The following is a 26,091-nucleotide window of genomic DNA, read 5'->3' on the forward strand; positions in this document are numbered from 1 at the left end:
TTATAAGCCATAATCTCTTGTAGGGAGAGCGTGATATTTGTGTATAGATCTACATGGGACTGACAATCCCTCACCTAAAATGTTAGCTACAGTTAGACCGGCAGGTCTGGGGTGACAAAAGTCATATCATTCCAACGCCTGAAGAACGTTGTTACAGACAGTCTGGGTCAATAGCATGGTTATAAAAACTCACATGGAGTATTAATACATCTTGGTTTACGGGGCTGTTAAACGCCTTACTGATTATATATACATATATAAATCTACTTATATTATTTTAGGTATGGAAAATACTTATGCATTCCGGTTTTTGGATCTTTTAAAACCACCACTCTCTTATGGAAAATATTGGATTTTCTAGAAACAAACTCAAATTTCCTTATACAAAAAGGCATATTATTATTATACAAAAACGCTTATGAACTCACCAACTTAATTGTTGACACTTTTTCAAAACTACTTGTATTTCTTAGGGATTCAGTAATACAGGTAAAACATCAGCTTTTGGAGAAGGGACGCTAAGGCGTCAATTTCTAAACTTATTAAATCATCATATTATAATTTATTTTGAGACACGTATCACATTCAACAATGTAACTTTTAAATTATATTTTTGATGGTTGTGTTTACTTTCTTTACAAATATTCAACTCTTATGATACTACATGAAGTCATCCGCCCCCGAATGTTTCCGCCATTCTGGTTTGGGGGTGTGACAGATTGGTATCAGAGCATTGTTTATAGTGAACTAAGTATATTGAACCGCATAAGATATACAAACTATAAATGCAAAGGGACTAAAACCCTCTGACAAAACGTTTTCACACAAACTATACTTTTTATAAATTAAAATGTTAGTTTTATAAAAATATAAGTACATGCATGCAACGGTCTAGTATCATAGTCAAAACTATACAAAAGTATTAAGACAAGTTGGACACTATGATTAGGCCTCGGAGTGCGTAATCAGATCGAGGATGAATATAGCCTGATCAACTATATTTATCCGAGATGTGACCAACGTATGTCGGGGAATAGTCGTAGTGAGCAGCAAGTCTTACCAAAGAAAACACTAGAATCAAACTACAAATTTAAGATACTATAGGAGTATTTTATGGTATTATAAAAACTGCAATAAACGTGTGAACCTCGATATTTTGTTAGATCTAGAAATCGTCAAATAAATAGAATTTTTATTCATAAAAAAACTAAAAACCTTCACTGACAGGTCTATAATTGCAAAGTGCATACTTTAAAGTTACACAGGATTGAGATTTTATAGACTTAGGATTTATGATTTCACTTTAAGTCCTTTTCCTTGTTTGGATGTGGACTTAGAGTGGAGCTACTTATCTAATGGCCTATTCAATCTTGATTGTATGTAATTTGTGTACACTAGGTAATTATAGGAGGACCTGGTGTCGGTCTTATCAAAATTATCTTTTTACTCTCAAGTTTTATATATAATTCTCTTATCTCTATTCCCGATCAGACGAAATGGCAGGATTTCATATCCCCGGGGATCCCTACTACCCTAACCAGGGCAATGGAGGCTGGGTCGAGGAAGATCCAGAAGAGGATCCCGAAGAAATTCCCGAGGAAGATCCCGAAGAGGATCCCGAGGAAGACCCAGAAGAGGATTCTGAAGAGAAGGAAGAGGAGGAAGAAGAGGAAGAAGATGATGGGAGCACTGACTCGAAACCGGAGGTCTACAATCCTCCCCGAGAAGCACCAAATCCCCGATGGAACTTTCAGGGCCCGGTGCCCCGCTGGGCTGTGGATCTGAAACGATGGAGCAAGGAACAAGGACAACGCCCACGCTACGGCATGGGACAAGGCTTTTACAATCTCAGTAACAGAGGTTCGGCTGACAGGGCACTCCCTGTCATGGTTCGTTGCATCGCCAACCAAGGCGAGCAAGCTAGAGTGAACGCCAACCAGATCATGGACGTTGGTGCTACCGCCCAAGTCACGGCGGTACGTCTTCTTCTGCTGGACGAAGAACATGAGCGAACAATAGAGCACACCTTTTCCCTTTAGAAAGACATTACCGTTGCTAGGGTTGGATCTAGTAGGAAGTAGATTGTACTCTACTCTCTCTTTTGGATGTAACTAGGTCTAGGTAAAGACTCTAGTATTAATTTCCTGCTTATGTTAAGACCTTGAACTTTCAGTCTGTTAGGTCGTCATGCTGTCAAAATTTTCCCATTTCTGGTATGATGTAAGACCTACTCCAAGGTCAATTTTCCGAACTTATCACATCTTTAAAACCAATGCTTTCGGCAGACGTTTAATCTCCTGGGGAAATCTTTGTCCACATACGTTCATCCTTCTATTGTTAGAACTCTACCGAAATCACACTCTCATCTAATGGTTCAATTATGGTGATTTAGTTCATGAATCACTCTCAATTCTTTTCGAAAGTTGGAACATAATATCCACCAACCAAAGGTGACTTAGTTCGGATGACACTCGTCTTGTAACCGTTTTAGAAACTTACTTCTACTCTTTACCAGGACTGCATCATAGAGATGTAGGTCGAATCATCGAGAACATTATAACAAAAAGAAAAAAACTTACATTCGCATGAACTTCCGGGATTCGAACTCTTCATTACGAAGTAATGGAGATCAGTGTAAGAATCGGAAGTAAGACGACACAGAAATTCAATATACCTACGAAGGAGAAGGACACCATATAAATACCAGGAGAGAACAAATCATTATCACCCAGAATAGAACGGAGAACAGAGGAAAACCATGTGTGTTACATGCGAAGTGTTTGAGTGCCTTTTCGTCACAGTAATAACTAAGAAATAATGCAACCTAATGAGTTAATGAATACATTACTCACATTAGGTTTCGAACTTATCGTCTTTTCCTGTCTTGGCTAATAACAATAATTCGGATCACGAAATATCAATCGAGAGTGATTACTTCTCAAATTCATAAGTCGATTTATTGTAGACTCTATTATGAATTACTTTCAAATCTTTTTGAAAGTTGGATCATAGTATCCACCAACCGAAGATAACTTCGTTCGGATGACGCTCTTCTGGTAACCATTCTAGAAACTTCCTTCTACTCTTTTACCAGGACTGCTGTAACACCCAAAAATTTCATGCCAAATTAAAACTTTTTCAAAACATTTAAAACACATGATTATTACAAACTTGTTTTCAAAATAGTATATTGTCAGGGTATCCCAGAATCAAATCATAAAATCATAAAATGTGAGGAGCGGTACGATCACGCCTTTGCCTTCCCGCGATCATCAAAAGTACCTGAAACAATAATCGATAAATGTAAGCTCGAAGGCTTAGTGAGTTACCCCCAAAATACCAACGCCATACAGATATAACCATATCATATAATCATATAAGCAAACAGCATGCATAATGAGCCTTTAGCCTGATTGGACCGCCTCGCAGGCCTTCAGTCTATCTGGACCGCTCTCCAAGCCTTCGGCACGTCTGGACCGCCTTGCAGGGCCTACAGCCTATTCGGACCGCTCGCCGGGCCTTCGGTCTGAATAGCATACCCTCCTGGGTCTGTAGTATATCCGGACCGCCCTAGGTATGTTGGCCTTCAGCACAAAGCAGGACCGCCTCAACCCAACCCCCAATCAAACAAACATGTGCACATACATATCATATACTATCATAATAACAGTCAAACCGATCTAGCAGATCATATAGCATAGCAACATCCTATAACCAGGACACCGACCTACCCAGGTCACTAACATAGCATAATCCTATAACCAGGATACCGACCTAACCAGGTCACTAACATAGCATCATCACCATCCTAACTACCAGGATGCAAAACAATAAACATATCATGTAATAATCCGGATACAAATCCATAAAGGACCAGCCTTGGTGCCTTAGACCATGTTGATATAGTGAGGATAACTCACCTCTCAAGTGTCGCACTGAAGTGATAAGCTCAACTCTCGGATCACCAACACGAACTCCTCCACCTGAAGTTACCACAAAAACCCTTTTTCATAATTTTCCAAATTACCAAAATACCCCAGAGGTCAATTGGTCAACTCTTGGTCAAAGTCCATGTCCACAGTCAAAGTCAACAGTCCATGTTGACCCAACTCCTCGAGTGCAGTTCACCGACTCGTCGAGTCCTTCCTGAACTCGAGAAGTCGTGAAATCCTAGATTGACTCGTCGGGTTCCCCTATAACTCGTCGAGTTCATGCGTGTCCAAAGGTTGAGAGAAACCCTATCCGACTCGCCGAGTCATTCGACTGACTCGCCGAGTCCAAGGCAATCTTCATCGGACTCGCCGAGTTGTTCATCCAACTCGTCGGGTACAGGACCATCTTCATGTGGCTCGTCGAGTTGACTATGCAACTCGCCGAGTCTCTTCAGACCTTCATCTATACAGGTACTTTTTAAGCCATGCATCGGTTCCAGATTGCATATCCAAGCTTCTAAGGCATGTTTATCATGTAAAGTTGCAAACTTTACGTGCATGCAAGGCCCTAGAGACTCTAAATGACCAATCTAAGCTTCTAATGGAGCTTTACCCCTTAGAAGAGTCTCATTCTTGCAAGAGTTGGAAGCTTTATGGACTTGAAGGCCCAAGAGAGTTCAGATCTGAAGTTACAACTTCAGATCTTGGCTTATACCCAAGAAAAGCTTCCAAACATACTAGAAAAGCCCTAAAATTTACCTAAAAGGCATCTAGAAATGAAATGAGGTCAAGACAGCGATTGATACCTTCCAGAAGATGCCAACCAAGATGGATTTCAGATCCCACACGTTCCTTGCTTCTGGATACTTGCTCTCCAAGCCCTTTTCTCCAAAAATCCTCTTCCAAAGCTTAAGAATACACAAATGGAACACACACATTCGATTTAGGGTTTGAGAGGGACAAGAAGCAGTAAAAGGGGAGGCTGGGGAAGGCCAATGATCCTTTAAATAGGGTGCAATACCCCGGAATTTAGGGTTTCATCTGCCAGCTCCTACTCATCGAGTCCCTTCTTGGACTCGGCGAGTATGTCACTAAAACACGTGGACCAACCCGCTGCTACTCGACGAGTAGGGCAACCAACTCGTCGAGTAGCCCTTGAAATCAAGAAAACTCTTATATTAAATCAATACCTGAGAATCGGAGCGTTACAACTGCATCATAGGGATGTAGGTCGAATCTTTGAGATCAGTATAACGAAACGAAAAATTTATATTAATATAAATGATTAGAATACATCTAAAGCCAACCATAATCGCTCACGAGCTCATTTTCTCATCTTGTAACAGAATCATGCCTCCGAAGAAACGTAACCAATCCTCCGATAAAACACCAATCCTTCAGGTAGATGCGGCCACGTTTCAAGCTGCAGTCACATCAGCCGTAGCAGCTGTCATGGCTCACCTTAATCCTAACAACACAAATGTTAGTGGAAATGTGATCGACAATCTCGATCGTGGTGATAACCAATTTCAGCAACAAGTGCCTACTTGTAAAGACACTTCGAACCTCAAACCTAATATTCTGAACGAAAGTTCGAGAACAAGAAAGGGAATTGTTCAACTCAAGGACCTACAGAAGCGCAACAAGCTGGGACAGTCAATACCCCCATCAGCCCTGTTATCCCAACACCAACCACACCGTACTTAGGAAACCTCCCCCACTACAGTAAGTGCAACTACCATCATCATGGAGTCTGCCGAGTGCTGCATTACAATAGATGCAACATGAAGGGGCACACCGCCCGTTACTGTAGGACTCCGGTCGAGTTCATCACTTCAACTACCAACGTTGGAACCAGTCCAATATGTCATCTTTGTGGTGAAATAGGACATTACAAGAGGGACTGTCCGACAGAGAAGAACGACGGGGGAGTAGTAGGAGTTTGACCCAACAGAATGGGGAAGCATCAAAGAACCCTGCTATATTTTGGTACGCTTCCAAACCCCAATAATTTATTTATAATTATAATTACTCTCTCATTCGAACCAAATCGCAGCACTCATATAAAACTGAGAACCCTATCAGGTAAGCTATGATGGCTTAGTGTATACATTAGGGTCATTTATAATTAAGATTTGTAGATTTAAGGTGAGTGATCCCGCCTCATTTCCTGTTCCTTGTTTGGTTGTGGATTTAGGGCAGGGTTGCTCAGTCAACTGTCTTATCAATCTTAATTATACATGACTTGTGTACACCAAGCGATGATAGAGAGACCTAGTAGGAATCATTCCATGAAAGTTCATAGTTTCAAACTATCAGAACCCTCGTATTGGTAGTATCCATCAATTTTGAATTAAAAAGGGGATTCGTAGCAAAATAACAGAATGAAACTGAAGGCGTTGAAAACTTATGTACATAGGATTGTTCATCATCCTAGTAATCATCTCTTCCAGAATGACTTAATATCTACCTCGTTGAGAAGTTCCGACACCCTCATCCGACATAGTTTGGCTTGATCCTTACCATACAAATTCTTTTTATGCTGTGTTAAAGAACTTTTTCCTTAATCAGCTGTCAGATGAAATTCTTCCAATCCATAACGCAAATCTTTATATCATCTCTCACTTCAAAACTTCAGAGGTACCCATGCGAGAGGTACCCATAACGCAAACCTTTATATCACCTCTGTGCTTGGCTGAAGTGGGTGACACGCAACTAGCTAGAGGACAAGTACCTAACAGCGTTCTCACAGGCCCGTAAATCATAAGAGAAACGACCGAGAAGATTGTCCAAATCTGGGAACGATTAAAGGCTTCAAGAGACAGACAAAAGAGTTATGCAGACAAAAGACAGAAACCCTTGGAATTTCAGGTTGGGGACCGGGTATTATTGAAGGTCTCACCCCGGAAGGGATTAATACGCTTTGGAAAACGTGGGAAATTAAATCCAAGGTATATCAGACCATTCGAGATCCTTGCCAGGATTGGCCCGGTAGCATACAAACTTCGATTTCCGCAGGAACTCAACAATGTACATCCTACCTTTCATGTGTCCAACTTAAAGAAGCACTTATCCGATGAGACTCTCGTCATCCCTCTGGACGAAATTGAAATCAACGAGAGTCTCCACTTCGTAGAAGAGCCAGTAGAAATCATGGATCGGGAGATTAAAAGAACAAAACAAAGTCGCATCTCCTTTGTAAAGGTCTGCTGGAACGCCAAACGAGGACCTGAGTACACCTGGGAGCGCGAAGATCAGATAAAAAAAAATATCCGCATATTTTCCCTAACCCGTGAAGTTCCACTCAAAATGCTAATTTCGGGACGAAATTCCTTCTAACGGGGGAATAATGTGACAACCGTCAATTTCTGGTCAAGTCAAAGTCAAACAAAGTCAACAGGTCAAACTGGTCGACTCAACTAGTGTTTATATGTTAGGGTTTACTCTATGTTCACTAATGTACACCTCTATATCTTAATGCGAAGTATCACTTGGAAGTTTCAAATGTTCAGAAATTCTAAACCCTAATCAGGTTGATTGATGTAACAACTCTATAAACACTATTTCGTACCCTTCGGGGGTGTATAACACTCAAAATATGGTGTAACGAACCCTACGGTCCTTGTACTATGAAGAAAAACACAAATAAAGGCCCCCGGAAAAGTATCTCTAAATCTCTCCCACTCTACCTCTCTCTCTCTCCCAAATATCTCTTTGTATCTCAAATCTCTCCCAAATCTCTCTCAGCTTTTCATAAACATCCGTACCATCCCAATCCTTTCCATTGTTGAAAACAGCTTAAAACCGAAGGAGAAAACCCAAAAGGACCCTCTTGGTCCGGAACCTTCTGAGTCCGGAACATATTTGATTTCGGACCTTCTAAGTAGAACCGGACAATTTCGCATCTCGGAACCTCCCTTGGCTTCGGAACTCCTTCACTCTGGAAGGTTTTGCTTCGGAATAAACTGCTTCAGAAGTTCTCGCATATCCGGAAGCCTTCGACCCGGAAAGCCTCGCAGCCTCGGAAGGGATCCACTCCGGAAGCTACTGACTCCGCACCTCCACTCCGGAACTTAGAGTTAACTTTGGATTTCATCCTTTTGCCTCCGGATTTGGCAAATTGACTTCGGAACCCTCGCAGATTCGAACCCCAATCCGGATTTTAGACCATTTCGGACCATTTCGTGATTTTAAGATATTTTGACGTCAGAAATCCCCTCAAACTTGTATTTTTCATGATTTAAACCCTCTAAAATCCTATTACATGCCAATTTGAAGGGTTAGAACACATTTTTATGAAATAATATCTAAGAATATATTATTTTATTCACCCACTTGGCCACTTGTGTTGACTTGATTGGTTGAAAACTTACCTTCCCAAGGTGATATCACACTTACCCAAGCAAATGCCACTTCACTATCAATTCTCATCACCTTTTCTTATCTCACATGCTTATATACGAACTAAAGGCCCTCCTAAACCCACTCACAGTAAACTTTTTCTCATACTTTCTCCCAAAGACAACTTTCCCTCCTTTTCCTTTTCTCTTCAAGATCTTCATCAAATATTCCCCGGAGATCCCATATTTCTTTCAAGCAAAACTCTTAAGGATTTTTGGTAAGTATTTATATATATAATCTAAGTGTTATGCACCTATTTTCATAAAGGTCCATTTTATTCACACATTATTGTATGTTTAACATAATAGGATACGATTAGCTTCACGTACTTCTAAACTCAAAGATCATCGTTTTTATCTCGTGAATCTAACCGCGGCTACACATAAGGTGAGTTCATACCCCTATATTTTCACGTCTTTTCCATGTTTTAGGGGGGGGGGGGAATACAAGTGAAACGCAAGAAAAACTTATGTTAAAATACAAATCGTTACATATAAGTTCTAATGTTTTACTTACATCTTATGTATAAATGTTAAATACATAAAATAACGTTACTACTAACGTTATAGACTACTTTACACATAAAGTTGGTAATACACCATGGTTTTTCATCCTAACAGAACACCCTTTTGAAAACTATAATAGGTATAGTTCACGAGATATTCATGATGTTTTTACATATAATAAATACTAAAAAGAGGAAATACTTATATTCACAAGAAAAATGGACTTTTCATACGTAAGCCTGTTGATACTAAATTTTGTGAGATATCTGACTTCATCGAACCTTTCAGTTCGCAGATTAAGTCCTTTTTTATAAGCCATAATCTCTTGTAGGGAGAGCGTGATATTTGTGTATAGATCTATATGAGACTGACAATCCCTCACCTAAAATGTTAGCTACAGTTAGACCGGAAGGTCTGGGGTGACAAAAGTCATATCATTCTAACGCCTAAAGAACGTTGTTACAGGCAGTCTGGGTCAATAGCATGGTTATAAAAACTCACATGGAGTATTAATACATCTTGGTTTACGGGGCTGTTAAACGCCTTAGTGATTATATATACATATATAAATCTACTTATACTATTTTAGGTATGGAAAATACTTATGCATTCCAGTTTTTGGATCTTTTAAAACCACCACTCTCTTATGGAAAATATTGGATTTTCTAGAAACAAACTCAAATTTTCTTATACAAAAAGGCATACTATTCTTATACAAAAACGCTTATGAACTCACCAACTTAATTGTTGACACTTTTTCAAAACTACTTGTATTTCTCAGGGATTCAGTAATACAAGTAAAACATCAACTTTTGGAGAAGGGACCCTAAGGCGTCAATTTCTAAACTTATTAAATCATCATATTGTAATTTATTTTGAGACATGTATCACATTCAACAATGTAACTTTTAAATTATATTTATGATGATTGTGTTTACTTTCTTTACAGATATTCAACTCTTATGATACTACATGAAGTCATCCGCCCCCGAATGTTTCCGCCATTCTGGTTTGGGGGTGTGACATTGTACACAACTTATTAATTCATACCATATGAATTATGTAATGTTACTTGCTAATGAAAATTATTATTTTCATGAAATAAGTAATTTCCAATTATAAGAGTTTTATTGAATATTTATTAAAATCAATTTCTAACAAATAGTCAATTGTATCAAATTGTTATTAGTGTGCCCCATTAGTATCATATGTTATTTAGCAATATCACTTTAATATGACTCTTTGGCATACTAGAACTTTCATCTTGGTCATTACCTAAAGGCATTAAGCCGTAGTCTAAAGGGTATTCTGGGATATAGAAATGATAATAAAGGGTTTGCTCAGTTTTGTACCCTAATTCTCGAACCATGTCATCAAGCTCATGAACTGAAAATAAATCAGTGTCAACATCATCTACATATGCTACATTAACATCAATGTATTTCCTTCCACATGCTTTGGTGAAGATACCACTGTAGTGTATCTTCAATGTGAATAGTTTTCATATCCTTCTGTAAACACAAAAAAAAGAAAGGGTAAAGTCAATGATTTCTCTACGTGAACACAATCAACGAAAAAAACAAGTTTTTTTGTAGTATCGTACCGTATCTTTTTCCCAAGTCCTGCACGGTTGCAAAATTTTCTTTGTATTACATATAACACTAATGAATTTGCATTAAACATTATGATATTTAATGTTTGTAAAAAAAGTTATATACAAACTTCATATAATTACTTAATATACATAATTTTTTACTTAATATACAGATTTTTTGAAACAACATGATAGTAACAATATTATTATGATATAACATCATAAATATACTCAAATTAATCTCAAAAGCAAATAAAGAGGACGGATTTTGAAGACCTTATTATCAAGAGCTCAGACAAAAATGTCTATTCTGATTAATTGTAACAAATAAATAAAAATATTTTTAATGTTAAAATCAAAATGAATAAAAAAATGAACGAAAATGAATAAAAAAAGTGAGTCGGTCTTGTTTATCTTTAGCTTTTTGTACTTGTGTTCTTCTCCCCAAAATGTGCAATTAGAAAAAGCCCTTTGTTTCTTCTCTTCTTAGCAATATGCAGGTATGCACCCGCAAGGACAAAATCACACCATCGTTTTTCAATTGATGGCTAGTAAAAGATCAGAGCATATTTTTGTTTCCCTCTCGATTCATCTTGAATCGGCACGAGTGAAAGAGTAAGAAAGTGCAACTGAGAAAACCCTATGCTCGTTCATAATTCTGGTTCATGATGGCTTGTTTTCTGGTAGGGTGCGACCGATGCGATCATTGGCGGCGGTTTTGAATAGGTGGCGATGGTTTTTGCGGTTGTGATGGGTGTTAGATGAAGGTTAATTATTATGGAACCCTAGTATTGATTACTTGTTTCTAATCCATCACAATCCGATTCTTGATTTCATATGGCAAAGCTTCTTCAAGGTCAGTGCTAAAAACAATTTTGTAGCATTACATCATTATCATATTCTTCATTTCTGTATCATTTAATTGGATTTAAATACGATTAAACAGATAATTACTTAGCTTGAATCGAATTGTCTCTTATGTTGTGAAACGATTTAAGTGTTAATTGCAGGTAAATTGGGGTGAATCAACCATGATTGAAGTCGAAAAATTGCTACTTCAAGCAACTCTTGAAATTCCAGCAAACCAGATATTTATTCTTTTATCAAACAGGTATACCCCTAAAATACTTGTTATTATAGCTATTGCCTATCGTTACACGATTACATCAAATAGGAGTAAATGACCATTTTAAGCTTTCTTAATTCACTATAATCCTAGGGTGTCTTCTATTATACCAATGAAGAAATAGCAAAAAAGGCTCATGGGTGAATTATATTTTCATTTTAATATCATTCTTGCGCAATCTTAATACATTGATATAATTGATTTTCACTTGTACATATGAATTTATTTTATTCTTATACAAATACATTAAAAGCCACTAATTTAAAGTACATTACCATTGTATGCATGTAATATATCCAATAATCAAATTTAGAAAGACTATTTGTCATACATGTAAGTCATTTTTCTATTTTGCTGTAATTTTGATTACATTCAATACAATTTTAACAAAAAATCTAAGTTTTTCATCTAAAAAGTATGTGAAAAGAGTTTTAAAAAATTGTTTCAACATAAATTGGCATTAGTTCTCTAAGGAAAAAAAAAGATAAATATGTCCTTTTGTGTAAAAGTTATGAAAAAATAACAACAAATGATACAAAAAAATAATATAGATACCATACTTCTGTTGTATGGTAGCTCTTTTGACAAAGAAATGCAAAAAACTTGTGATTATTTGTTTATGAGAAAAAAGGACAATTATGCAATTTTCTTTATAAATTATGAAAAAACAAAAGCAAATGATTAGAAAATGAAAGTATAGATTCTTTTTTCATTTATAAATGATAAAAACAGTGTATAGATTCGTAAAAAATGAAAAACTTCAACTTTATGAGAAAAAATAATACTATTTGATAGAAATGGTCCCTATAGCAGATTTAGCATTATAATTCTCTGTTATAAAAGTATTTGACATGAACGTATGATAGTTTATGGTGAAAAAAAAAACTTAAGCTTTCTGTCATAAATCTCATACCATCAAATGGTCACCATCGTAGTTTGTTTTTACACAAATGGTCGCGTTGGTGATAAACTCTTTGATAGAAATGGTCACCATATCGAATTTATATTTGACATTGACAGTAAAATAAAGAAAAGTACATTGCTATAATACCTAAATGATCCATTGAAGTTAGGATGAATAATAGTTAAACAAAGAAAAATTAAAAAATTAAAGAATCACATGTAGGTTGTTATAATACATGCAAAGCTAATTGTTGAGTAAGTTGACTGCCTTTTTGCGAAATTTATAATATTTAGCTTTTAATATGTTGAATATAACATACCATATTAGTCTACATATATACTTTTTCTGATTACTCTTAATTTTAAGCCTAAATTTATTTAAAAGGAAGATGAGAATGTACAACTTTAAAAATTGCATTTTGATTGCGTTCTTAAAAATAGAAAATATAGAAAAGATAAAAAGATATTGTTAAAGAAAAAATACTTTAAAATAACTTTTAATTATTATTTGAAAAATAATGGGTCGGATAGAGCTGACTCCTCCTCTCCCCATTGGGCGACCAACTCTAACATTTTCTTTACTTTTCTTTTCATTTTATTTTCTTTAAAAAAAACTTGACAGGTTCTTGAAACCAAAGTTGTTAAGATCGGGATCCTACATAGGATCGTTTTTGGGTTTGCAAGATCGGGATCGGGATCCTAAGATCCTACAAAATGAAACATAATTTTAATTTATAATTTTAATACATGAAAAATATTTTAAACATTAAATTTTTTGTTAAAAAGTTATAAAAACTTCAAAATATTAGTCATAAGTCACAACATAAAATGATAAACGGTAACTTGGTAAAGAGGTAAAAGACATAAAATGGTAAAATGATTTCATTTGCAAAAAAAAAAAAAATCAAGGAAAGGTAGGATCGGATCGGATCCCGATCCTACGATCTTACGATTCTACCTGCGATCCTACCCCAAATACGATCCGTTTACGATCCGGATCATTTTTCATACTTAGGATCGACAAAAAATAAATCCAATTGGTTTCAGACTTGGTACAACCCAAGGTCATCATTCCCTTTGGTTCTGTTCGACGTACAACAATGTGTTGAACTACTTCAACAAGTCTACGCGTGAGATATCATGCATCTGATGTTCGGATAGCGGTATCCACAACCCCTTTACGGGCTCCGTAACAAGAAATAATGTATTATGTTAAAGACAGTCCTTCGCGTAAAGTCTTGTGCTATAAATGCATAAGCGGGTAAAGAGTACATGTGTTGAGCTACCAAAGAAGTAATAACCCCTAAAGAAGCTAGAGCAAGGCCTAATTGAAAATGAAGCGAATTATTAATTGTGTCATAAAGGCCCTTATGCCCACGTCCCAATCGCCCTCCCGGAGGGATATGTACATCTAAAAGATCTTTCATACTGTGCCCACAGAATCGCAATTTTGACGACCATGCTTGAAACTTTAAATTTGATGAGAAATAAATTGTATTTTTATAGAAAAATTGGGCAGGGCTTAGGTTTAGGTTTAGATCAGAATAAAAGATTTTAGAATTTCTCGATTCTCTCTCCGCTCTTGCTCTGCTCGCTTTCTCTCAAGTTCTCTCGGCCGCTCTCTTGCTCCCAGTAATGGAGCCTCCAAGTCGCAGGTTTTTTGGTAACAAATCTTCTCTACATCCTATTTCTGTCTTCCTTTTCCTTGATGCGGTTAGTGTTTTTTTTTCGATATCCTTTTCATTTATGTCGTCAGGCTTTTTTTTTTCATGGAAATTTCGGCTTTTTTGCCTTTGATAACACAAATCTTAACTTTCATTTACCTTAATGATTTTCATCGTTTTTTTTTTGTGTGTGTGTGTTCCCGTCGCAATGCTTTTTTTGTTTATGTTTTCAGAAATTGAGGTTAAAGGCCTTCAACCATTTGATTTTAAGGTTGGCGAAGGCGAATTTGTTGCTTTTACTGAGGCTCTTCTTCAAAAAACAGACGAAAAAATAAAGAAGGTGATAAAGTTGAAAGCAATTGTTGGCCAAGAAGAGTTTGTGGTTGCATACCTGCATCCCAAGAAGTGGCCGAAGCAAGAATTAGGTTTTGCATTCCACACAGACTTTAAAATCACCCAGAACTTGGAAAATGTCATTGTTAGGTTGAGAGGATTCGAAGGAAAATTAGAATGTTAGTTTTGACGTTTTTAATGGAGATGAATTATTTTTTAATTTTTGTTTGCTGGTTTGATATTTTAGTTTTGCTTGGTTTTATTTTATATGTTAAAACTGCTTTTTTATGATTCTTTAATGTGAACAATTTTACAGAATAACAGAAAGGAAGATCTTCAGAGGCAACGAGGCATAGGGAGCATAGGGAGGTGATCTTTTTTGACCTGATGGACGGTTTTGCCCTTGTGTGTTGTTGAGGGTGGTTATTGTTAATCTTCACAGACACTACTTCTTAGTTCATGGGATGCATCTCATGGTTTGCTCTTGCTTTCTTCTAGCTGTTGGTGAGTTTTTTGGTTGCGGTGGATGGTTTTGCCATTGCTTCTTGTGTGATTCTGCTGTGAATTTATCTGTTCTTTTGCTTAGTTTGGTTTCTTGCTGTCTTGCATAGGCTTTGTTTGCTTTCTGTTTTCTTTTATAATCTCTTGTTTGTTTTTCCAGCTCCCCGTTGGAGTTTTTTATTTAAGAGAAAATTTGTTTATATCATCGTAAACTTTCATAATTATGCTAATATCACTGTAAAACTTTAAATTACATATATATATATATATATCCTTATAAAACTTATGGAATTTTCCTTTTTTAATATGATCTCAATTGTCTAAAATACCCTTATAGTGAAACTACATGGTATTTTTTGATTATAAGGGTATTTTAGACAATTAAGATCAATTTAAAAAAGGAAAATTCCATATTTTTAGGGATAATTATTTTTCTTGATTTTAAAATTCTGATTTTTTTAATTAATTCAATTTTAACCATAACATAATTTTTAATTTTTAATTAAACCCGATTTTATTCTGTCGGAATGACATTTTGTTATAATCATATTCTCTAGGAATGTCAGGATACATATTTCTGTTATGCATAACATTCTATGAGAATGTCAATACTGACTAATAACAAATTTTTGGACACAACTTAAATATTTCATTACCTTCTTAAAAAATAAAAACTTTATATAATATTTTATGACAATGAAATACTCACTAATAACAAACAAAAACATGTATATTATTATTCCACCTGAATATTCTAGCGGAATATATTTTTACATATACTCCTATCATTCTATTGTAAATTATTCTATCACAATATAACGACGAATAGTTCTTGACGGATTTGGAATTCGAGATTCCATTCCGGCAGAATTGCTGACAGAAATGCAGAAATGCACCCTTGCAGAATATGTAATTTTCGGTCTCAGCTTCCCACACTAATCCAAACACTGAATTGCTTTATCACAGTCTGAAACAAAAAAATATCTAGAATATTAACAAAAAAATATCTAGAATATTAACAAACTGTTATTCGTTTCATGCAGTGCCAACTCACATCAACTAACACATAGAAAGGATATAATACAGTTTCAGGTTGGATTTGGGTACAAGTAGAAATCCAATGCCAAGTAGATAAGAGAGATTCAGAAGTAGAGTTTATAACCACCTTCAACCTTCTTTGTTCTCTGCAATATCATGATTTCTGTTTTGGGGTAGTTTCAACTGTTTTTTCTTTGTTAAAAGATTATGATGGGGCTTAATAACAACTCATAATCTACATCTTGATAAAAAAAATTGAAGCCTTGGAGGAAACTGTTGATTAGTTTTATCCAAAGACGAATGATTCTTATAAAATTAGCAATTGAAAAAGGATTATCTTTTTAGGTATTTTGTATTAGGACAATACCACAAACTCAATGTACACCAGGTGTTTGTAAAAATGCAAACAAGTCGTTGGTATTTACAGCTAAATAAATGAATGAAATGCAAGGGCATTTATGTCATTTCCTTGATTAATACTCTTTGCATTCATAAAAGGGTACATCGACATCATCTCAGTCTAAATTTGATATAAAGCTCAGTTGTATCAGAAATGACCTATAATAAACATACCACATAGATCATTGATCCTTTTGGACATTTCTTTCACATCCTTCTCTGCTTTCTTGATGCTATTGGAATAAGGCCCGAGTCCCTGCAAGTACATATTCCTCATTGGAGTCGGTTAAGTATCCGTGTATATCTTTAATCAAGAAATAAATGAAACCCATGGGGAAAAGTGCATAGCTCTAGTGAACAAACTACTCCTGTAAGGGGACAAGGCTTTATGAAGGAGCCATCTTGTATAAAAGTCATTGCAAAGACTTGTTTTTATGTTGAAATACTTCAAAAAGTATTTAACACAATAGGGAGACCACAATGCAGAAAGAACTATAAAATCATGAGTTTCTAATATAACTATACACGAGCCACAAGCATTGTGACCTTAAGTTCTAGTTAGAAATTGTGTTAAACCAATTTAAATCAATTTCAGACAGTGGTACCTGAATCTTAAGTCCCAACTCCCAATAATTGAAGCCAAAATCAAACCACAAGGTGACTCACCAAGAACTGAATCTTCATTCTATTTACCCTTTGACTTGATTCTTACAGAAGTAAAACAAAAATCTATAACTGACGCAACAATTTACAACAAAAATATTACAAAAGTCGTGCTGCTACGTGGTAAACGGGTTAAAAACAAAGGCAACCTTAACTAGCACTTATTTTCATCTAACTACTAACACAAATGTTAGATAAGCAATCCCTCAAAGAATAACTCTTCCTCCCATTAACAATAATTTGGATATGATAAGAATTAGAGATTATCTACTTTGAGCATTTGGGTAAAGAAGTTTATGCTCCTGAAATCACCACCATTTACGCTCCCATGTAATGGAAGAAGCAGCAATTGTGCAGGGTTGGAGGCAAAATTGGTTGTGAAAGAAAAAGTAGCAGCCGTGGAGTGTTGGCGACAAGTGGTGGAGGACCGTCGATGACAACGGTAATTGACGTTTTGTTGTCGGCCAATAAATTTGGGGCTTAGATGCGAAGTGTAGGGCGCCGATTGAAATGGATGAGACGGTGACCTGCTGCTGGTGGGGGAGTGGTGGCAAGGTCGATCGTTTGATCACTGGATTAGAGGGATGAGGCGGATATTGTGTAGATGCAAGATGTGTCTTAGGGTTTTAAACTAAATTCCCTAATTAAAAGGGATATTAAATGTTTTTAATATTTACTAAAATTAAATAGGTTCAAGATTACTATTATACCCTTTAAATAGTTTATTAATTATTTAATATTTCTTAAAAATTAATTGGTGCACAATCATTCATACATCCACACAATACTTAGTTAGAATACATGAACCTATATATATATATATATATATATATATATATATATATATATATATATATATATATATATATATATATCTCCCCCCCTCTCTCTCTCTCTCTCTCTCTCTTTCTCTCTCTCTCTCTCTCTCTATATATATATATATATATATATATATATATAGGGCTAGGTTATTTTGTTTCTTACATCTATTTGTGTACCCGTAAACACAATTCTAGACCAATAGATGAATAAAATCAATGATCATGATCTGAGGGTCTACGATATTAGAATAGGGTAATATGTACCATATAATCATACAAATTTCAGTAGAAGGGTGTTTTGGTCAATTAACCTACATTAAAAAAGAAAATTTCCGGATTTTAAGGGATAATTAATTTCCTTTTTTAAATCTGAATTTTTTAAATTAATTCAAATTTAATTATATTATAATTTCTAATACTAACCGATTTTATTCTGTCAGAATGACAAAGAGTCAAACATAAACTAGTAAATATATTTTCGATTTTATTCTTGCAGAATATGTATCATTCAATATATTTTTTATAATTAACATGCTTAAAGAAGTATACAACATATTATCAAGAATAACATTTTCTAAAAAATATGGATTTTATTTTTTTAAGAATCATTAATTACATTAATTTGTAAAGAATAAGACTAAACAATTATTACATTCATTCTGAAAAAAAAAAATGATTAATAATGGTTTAAGAATTACATTTATTCTTAAAGATTAAAACTAAGATCAAAATCTAACAAAAACACTAATCCATTCTGAAAGAATATTATTTTTAAGAAACACTTTATACATTCTGCTAAAATACTCTCGTTCTCCATGTTTTCTTCTTTTTTCACATCACAAAAATTTTCTAAACAAAGTAAAAGTGCTAAAAATATAGATGTAACATCCAATGTTCGAAGGACTATAACTCAGCCAATCTTAATCCAATTAAAATGACTTCAGAACCAAACTTGTAGCTAACACAAAGGAGAACATGCAGAAAAAAAATTTCAAATCATTTCAAGCTAGTATGAGAGAGATATGATAGTTCAAAGATTACAAAAAAAAAATTGGCTGAAATATTTGATTCAAGCATTTTATCAAAAAAATTGGCGGGAAAAATCGGATGCTCAGATCTTTATACTCTATTTGATGAAACATACAACATATGTAATTAATAAATACATGAATGTGACTAAATTTCCAATAAAAGAGTGTATACCTTCAAATAGTAACAAGTAATTTGAGATTTTATGCCATAAAATCGAGATTCCATTCTGACAGAATTTGAACTTGATCTTCCATTCATGCAGAATTGTTGTCAGATACACCCATAATCAAAATTTTGTGGTAATTATCCAATCAAGACAACTGCTCTGTACATAAAAATTATACTTTTAATTTTTCGAATATCTTGTTGGAATAAAAGCCTTCAAATTTCTTGTTAGAGAGAAAACTAAAAGCATAAACAAAAAAAAAGTTCCAACCAGACTATAGGGTTAGAAATTATCCCCATAGTCTGGTTTCTTTTTTCCTTCATCCCTAAAGTTGTGTTTCGGGTTAGAAATCAAGTAGAAGAAAGATTAACAATTACTCACCAAATTAGAGGTTCCTGATGAAGAAGGAAGAAGGGTGTGATAATCGTTAAACACAAAAGCCTTTCTTTAATCGAATATGAAATAAAGAGAATTTGTGTTTCTATTTCTATTCGTTCCTGATGAAGAAGGAGAATCAAATCAGGGGGAAGATGGTTTGTGTGGGGGTTACAAATGGTTTGCAGAATGAAGTAATAGAAGAAATTGGAGGGCTTATTGTTCTGGGGAAAAAAGAAGATGGTGTGGCAGCCATAGAGAAGAAGGAGGGTGGCGGCGGTGGTGGAGTAATATGACATTGTAGCCGTAGGGAAGAAGAAGGAGGAAGACGGAACTTGTAGGTTTTTTTCTACAGATTTTGACTTTGACATCCCATATTTAATGGGATATTAAAAGATACCAATTATCTTGTAATGACGTAAATTTTAAAAACAAAATTTTCATTTTCAATCATATAATTCTCATAATGTATTTCACAAAAATCTCATTTATTAAGTTTACAATTCACAATTCCATAATTGCTCGGTTAAAATCCAGGATCCTCAAAGACGTAACTCTTTCACTGGTGTGTACAATCAAGCCGGTGCCTTCCCGCGATCCTGAGAACAACCTGAAACACATAACACATAACACGGTAAGCACGAAGCATGGTACTCGAACCATGTTCTCTTTTCTCAATCCGCTACGAATCATGGTACTCGAACCATGTTCTCTCTTCTCAATTCGCCTCAAATCATGGTACTCGAACCATGACATCACCTCTCGATCTGCTACTTAAAACCTCTGGAATGCTCCCTGTATCGAGTATGGGTCCTCTGTTTTCAGTAGTACGGGCCCATACTACCTACCACATCTACCCATACTTTCTACACGGACCAACCCTGAGTTCCTAAGTAGCTGATCAACCTTCTCGATCACCAATCCCGTCACGCGTGTTCGCTCCTCTGCGAAATGCTCTACTCTGTCAGCGTACTCATCTGACTAGGGTCACCCTCCCCTAGGCTCTTCCTAGATTCTCACACTTCTCCACCATCAGCTGCTGAAGAACTCCTTATGACGCCAGCCATCTACCTTCTGAATATCGTCATATTCACTTGCTCTACTCACACTCAGAAGGTATCACCGAACTCAAGCAACTCTACCTCACGCGGGTATCTAACTACTCTTTCCGTAGTCCTCCAACGCTCATCTAGGTATCTCTTCCTAGATTACTCCTATACTCAAAGCTCTATCTCTAAAGGATTCCTGCTGGATACTCATACTCCGCACATACTCAAAGGTAAATCACAGATAGCAGCAACTCCTAGTCTAAGGCATCACAAATCAGGCCACTCTAGTCCTAAAATATGGAATACCTAGCCTATCCTCTAGCATGCAGAATATCACAAAATATCTCATAATACAAAAGTAAGGGTATTTTGGGAAATCACCATTCGGGCTCTGGCTGATTGTACACACTGCTCTTTCTCGTTTTTCTCTTAGAAACTCTTGTTCGTTTTAGAAAATCATTTCCTTAGAAAATTTTTCTCAAATCCTCAGTTTGAGTCCAGATTTACCCAAAGGTGCATCTGAATCCCTCAAACCAAGGCTCTGATACCAACTTGTAACGACGTAAATTTTCAAAACAAAATTTTCATTTACAATCACATAATTCTCATAATGTATTTCACAAAAATCTCATTTATTAAGTTTACAATTCACAACTCCATAATTGCTCGGTTAAAATCCAGGATCCTCAAAGACGTAACTCTTTCACTGGTGTGTACAATCAAGCTGGTGCCTTCCCACGATCCTGAGAACAACCTGAAACACATAACACATAACATGGTAAGCACGAAGCTTAGCGAGTTTGTAACATCCGGATTCCCAGGTATCTTATTTTAGTTATTTATTTTGGGTTTTATGGAGGGACTCGGCGAGTAGACGCTCAGACTCGCCGAGTAGGATCGCGAGTTCTTGACTGGATTAATGACCGGACTCGACGAGTAGATACGTGGACTCGGCGAGTCCGCGCTGTAAAGTGAAACCCTAAATCCTCGGGCCTGTGCCCTATTTAAAGGCCTTTATGGCCTCCATTTGCGGCCAATGCACCCCAGAGAAACCCTAGAGAGAGCAGTGAGAGAGTTGAGAGCAAGAAGAGGCTAATACATCACTTTTGGTGTAGTTTGGCTAGAAGGAAGAAGGAAACACCCATCTAGAGCGTGAAGGGAGCTTGGATCTGGGCTAATCATCTTGAGAGTTCATCTCTGGAGGTATAATCCCTTCTATTTCGTGTTGATATGATAGATTTCATGATTTTAGGGTTTTTATCTCCATTTTATGTAAGATCTAGTGAGTATGAGGCCCCCTTTGTGTTAATAGCATCAGATCTGGACCATGAGAGGTCCATAGAGTCACTATCCCTTAACTTTATGCAAGCAAATGAAAGATTGGGGACTAGGTTGCCATTTTTAGATATTTTCTCCATTTATGACTTGTTGTGGGTTGCATGCACGTAAAGGTTGCACCTTTACGTGACATTTGAACATTTGAAGGGTAGATCTGATAGTTAGTGAAGCAGATCTGACCTTAGGAGGTCATTTGAGGATGAACATGGAGGCAACTCGCCAAGTCCATAAGTGGACTCGACGAGTCGAGTCGGGGTTGCCCCGCGATTTGTGACAGGTGTAACCCGTCGAGTGGAAGGATGACTCGACGAGCCAAGAGAGGCTGAAAGGATTCAGAGGACCCGCATGGACTCGCCGAGTCGTCCTTGTGCACTCGACGAGTCGGGTCAAAGTTGACCGTTGACTTTCGTTGACTTTAGGGTTCTATTCAAGACTGATTCAGGAGAGTTCAGGGAAGGGTAGAATGACCTTCTACCCAATCTGTAGAGATGAGATCATGAGTGAATATTGATCGGGGATGTTATCTGAATAATAGGAGGAGGCTAAGTCGGGACGTTGAGCACGAGAGTTTATCCGATTTCATTGAGGTGAGTCTTCTCACTATACATTACCTAGAGTGGTATTTATGTGTAGACCAGAGGGTCTTGTATGCTATGTGTATATATATGAGTTATGTGCATTGTGTTGTATGTATGCTATGTGTTGAACAGACCGGGCCGGAGGGCCCAACGATATAGACCGGACCGAAGGGTCCAACGACACAGACTGGACCGAAGGGTCCGACGAGCTATGACCGGACCAGAGGGTCCAACGAGCTACGAGACTGGAGGGTCCCGCTGAGACACATCGACCGGAGGGTCGTATTGTAGCCTCTAGTGGCGTATGTGTTGCATGTGGTATTTTGGGGAACTCACTAAGCATTTATGCTTACAGTTGTTGTGTTATGTGTTTCAGGTACTAGCGAGGATCGCGGGAAGGCGCCTGCATGATCCGTACACACTGAGAGGATTTATGTATTTGAGGATCTTGGGATTTGTTTATTGAGATAACATGTGTTACATTGGATTACTATGATATTTTATGAATGAGAGTATGTTTTTAAAATGAAAAATTGTTTTGGAAATTTACGTCGTTATAGAGTTCCCCAAAATACCATGCACAAACAACTAGCCACTCGAGGCTATAAATCTGTAAGACCTTCCGGTCAATGTGTCTCAGTAGGACCCTCCAGTCCCACAGCTCGTTGGACCCTCCAGTCCGGTCTGATTAGGACCCTCCAGTCCCATGGCTCGTTGGACCCTCTGGTCCGTTCTGGTTGAGAACCCTCCGACCTCATAGTTCGTTGGACCCTCTGGTCCAGTCTAAGTAACACATAATATAGCATACGGTACATATCATACAAACATGCATAACTCAAGCAAGCACATAAGACCCTCTGGTCACACATAGTTACCACTCTAGGTAAAGTATAGTGAGAAGACTCACCTGGCAAGCAGCAAGTAAATAACCTTGCACCCGAATCTCGAACTAGCCTCCGCCTAACACAAGGGATGAATATCTATAAGTAATACTCTTTTTACAACTCAAATAACCGAAGGCTATTCTTTCTCCCTCTAACTCTTTGAAGTGGATAAAATACCATTTTACCCCTCCATGGTCTCCACTACTCATGTTGACCAAAGCCCCAAAGTCAACATAAGTCAAACTCGAGTCAACAGTCCATGTCTGACCCGACTCGTCGAGTGCACTCTTTCGAATCGTCGAGTCCCCTCGTGTCCTCAGAAGTCTCAAAAAGTCCAGCTCAACTCGTCGAGTTGACCCCAACTCGCCGAGTTATCACTTAATCAACCCATCAGGACAAACCCTCACCGACTCGTTGAGTCAGGCCATGGACTCGACGAGTCCCTTCGATCAGATTTCTCATTCAAACGATTTAAGGCAGATCCATCACCCCAAACACTAGATCTACAATCCTAAGGGTCGATTGTCACGTAAAGCTGCAAGCTTTACGTTTAAACATGGTATATAAGGCTCATAATGCCAATATAACTCTAACAAGGATGATTAACCACAATAACTCTTATATGGCTAAATAAAGCTATAATCTTTGGACTCTCTGGACCTCACAAGGTCCAAATTTGAAGTCTAGGCCTAAAAAGGGACCTTATGCACTCAAAGTCCCAACAATGGTGGAAGAAACCCTAAAAACTCCCAAAAATGAGATCTAACGAAATATGTGGCCAAGATGAGAACTTTTTACCTCTGTACAAATGCTAATGCTTGAAGAACACTAGATCCACAGCCTCTCCTTGATGAGATCCACAATGCTTCTCAAATCCTCCTCAAAAAATGCACAAGAATGTTCAATTTGGTCCCTCTCTCTCTACACAACGAAAGGGGCAGGTTTAGGGTCTCTCTCTGTGAAGTGTGGCCGCACAAGGAGGTTATAAGTTCCTTTAAATAGGTCCCAAACCCGGGAAATTAGGGTTTATCTGCCCAACACCTACTCGGCGAGTCCCTCCTCTGACTCGTCGAGTCCACTCATTAAATCCACGCGAGCAACTCGACTCGACTCGGCGAGTTGGTCCCTCAAATCGTCGAGTCTCTCCTTCAATCTCAAGATTAACATACACAATAATGTCCCTGAAAATCCGGATGTTACAATTCTCCCCCACTTAAATTAGATTTTGCCCTCGAAATTGCTCCTCAACACCAATTAGATCTAATCCAATAACCGAACAGCACCATCGAAAGGATCTCATACCACACGTATATCTTCCTCTCTGGGCACCTGAATCCAAACAGGAACTCCTCCCTGGGAAAAGGACAGACCCATCTGCCACTACGCTACCCCTTCTGACTCTCCAGAATCTAGAAAATCTAGTGGCCTATCACACAGCCTGACCGCCCTCTCAAGATATCGCGACGTTATTCAATCCTCGAATAACAAACCCCGATAACTCACTGCCCCTCTGACTCTCTAGTTGGGACCGATAAAACAAGTTCATGCCCAAAACTGGCTACCGATCAGTCATCCCAGACATGATAAACAATCCAGATCATATACCAAGGAATGAAAGGATCTCATCACACCAGGGACCCATCCACTGTACTGCAATCAAAACCCTTCTGAACAACGAACCCTCAACACCCCGACCTCAGGAACGGAAAATGATCATGCTTGTTCAGAAGCGTCCTCCGACATCTGACAAACATAAACCTCAGCTTCCTTCTCAATATCCCTTTCAAGACTGAGCACCAGGTCATCTCCCAACCCAGTAGTTTAACCTCCAAGGTTACCCATTGCATGTCCCAAAACGTCTCACTGACTTCCTTCTCAATACAACTATCTCGGCCCCGTGTGACGCACAAGTCACGAAGTTGGCTTTACCTCAAGCGAATACGGACGTCGTCTCATCCTAGACCTCTGTCGTCTACTACTCATTAGTTCCATGCGTTTCATGGTTTTCTCATACCAACGAATTGACCCACTCAGGTCTAAGACACCAATTGAAAACAATACCCTCTTCAAACTGATATTCATCTCTGAATTCGGAATCTCATTCCGCCTACTCAATACACCACTTGAGTCGAACTCAACTCGAGAGTCTGGTCCGGCACGGAATTGGAACCACTCGTCCCAACAAAACACTCAACTCGTGACCCATGACCCGCAACCCACGCGTACGTCACTTCTCCGATTCCTTCCGATTTCGGTCTCCACAGCCTAACTCAAAATATACTGATTCCCAACCATTATGGAGACTTCCGTCTCTCTCCTGGTCTGACCACCGGGTCCCCGAAGACTCAATCCAATAAGGCTACTCAAGCCTAGGAACTCTCATGCGTCATGCTCTGACCAACGAATAAAACGGATCCCCGCAGCACCACGACACTCTCTCACTGGCTGGTGAGTACTACGGCTCCCCGCAGTATCACAACACCCTCTCACTGACTAGTGAGTACTACGGCTCCCCGCAGTATCACAACACCCTCTCTCTGACTAGTGAGTACTACGGCTTCCCGCAATATCACAACACCCTTTCTCTGACTAGTGAGTACTACGGCTTCCCGCAGTATCACAACACCCTGGCTATGCGTCATTACTTATGACGACCACCGTCAGGACAAAACACTTTTTCATGCTGCAATTCACATTCTCAGATGAACCCGCTTGATGTCAATTAGCTGAAAGCGCCCCCACTGGAACCGAAGACACCTTATATACCAGTCGCCATCTCATAACTCAA

The 26,091-nt window shown here is 37.6% G+C and overlaps 1 long non-coding RNA gene across 5 annotated transcripts; it reads left to right on the forward strand.

Annotated features, from left to right (window-relative positions):
* The first annotated feature begins 13,969 nt into the window (after positions 1–13,969).
* LOC145127487 (uncharacterized) lies at positions 13,970–16,475 on the forward strand. 5 transcript variants are annotated; one of them, XR_013716442.1, is made up of 4 exons: positions 13,971–14,175; positions 14,398–14,551; positions 14,776–14,963; positions 16,004–16,475. It is a non-coding gene; the product is annotated as an uncharacterized LOC145127487 (long non-coding RNA). The 5 variants fall into 5 exon arrangements; XR_013716443.1 differs by having other exon boundaries at positions 13,977–14,125; positions 14,360–14,638; XR_013716445.1 differs by having other exon boundaries at positions 13,977–14,125; positions 14,360–14,638; positions 16,047–16,475.
* The last annotated feature ends 9,616 nt before the right edge of the window (positions 16,476–26,091 follow it).

The sequence above is a fragment of the Lactuca virosa genome, chromosome 7 (genome assembly GCF_052849685.1).
Source record: "Lactuca virosa cultivar CGN04683 chromosome 7, Lactuca_virosa_CGN04683_v6, whole genome shotgun sequence".
In the NCBI taxonomy this organism is placed as follows: Eukaryota; Viridiplantae; Streptophyta; class Magnoliopsida; order Asterales; family Asteraceae; genus Lactuca; species Lactuca virosa.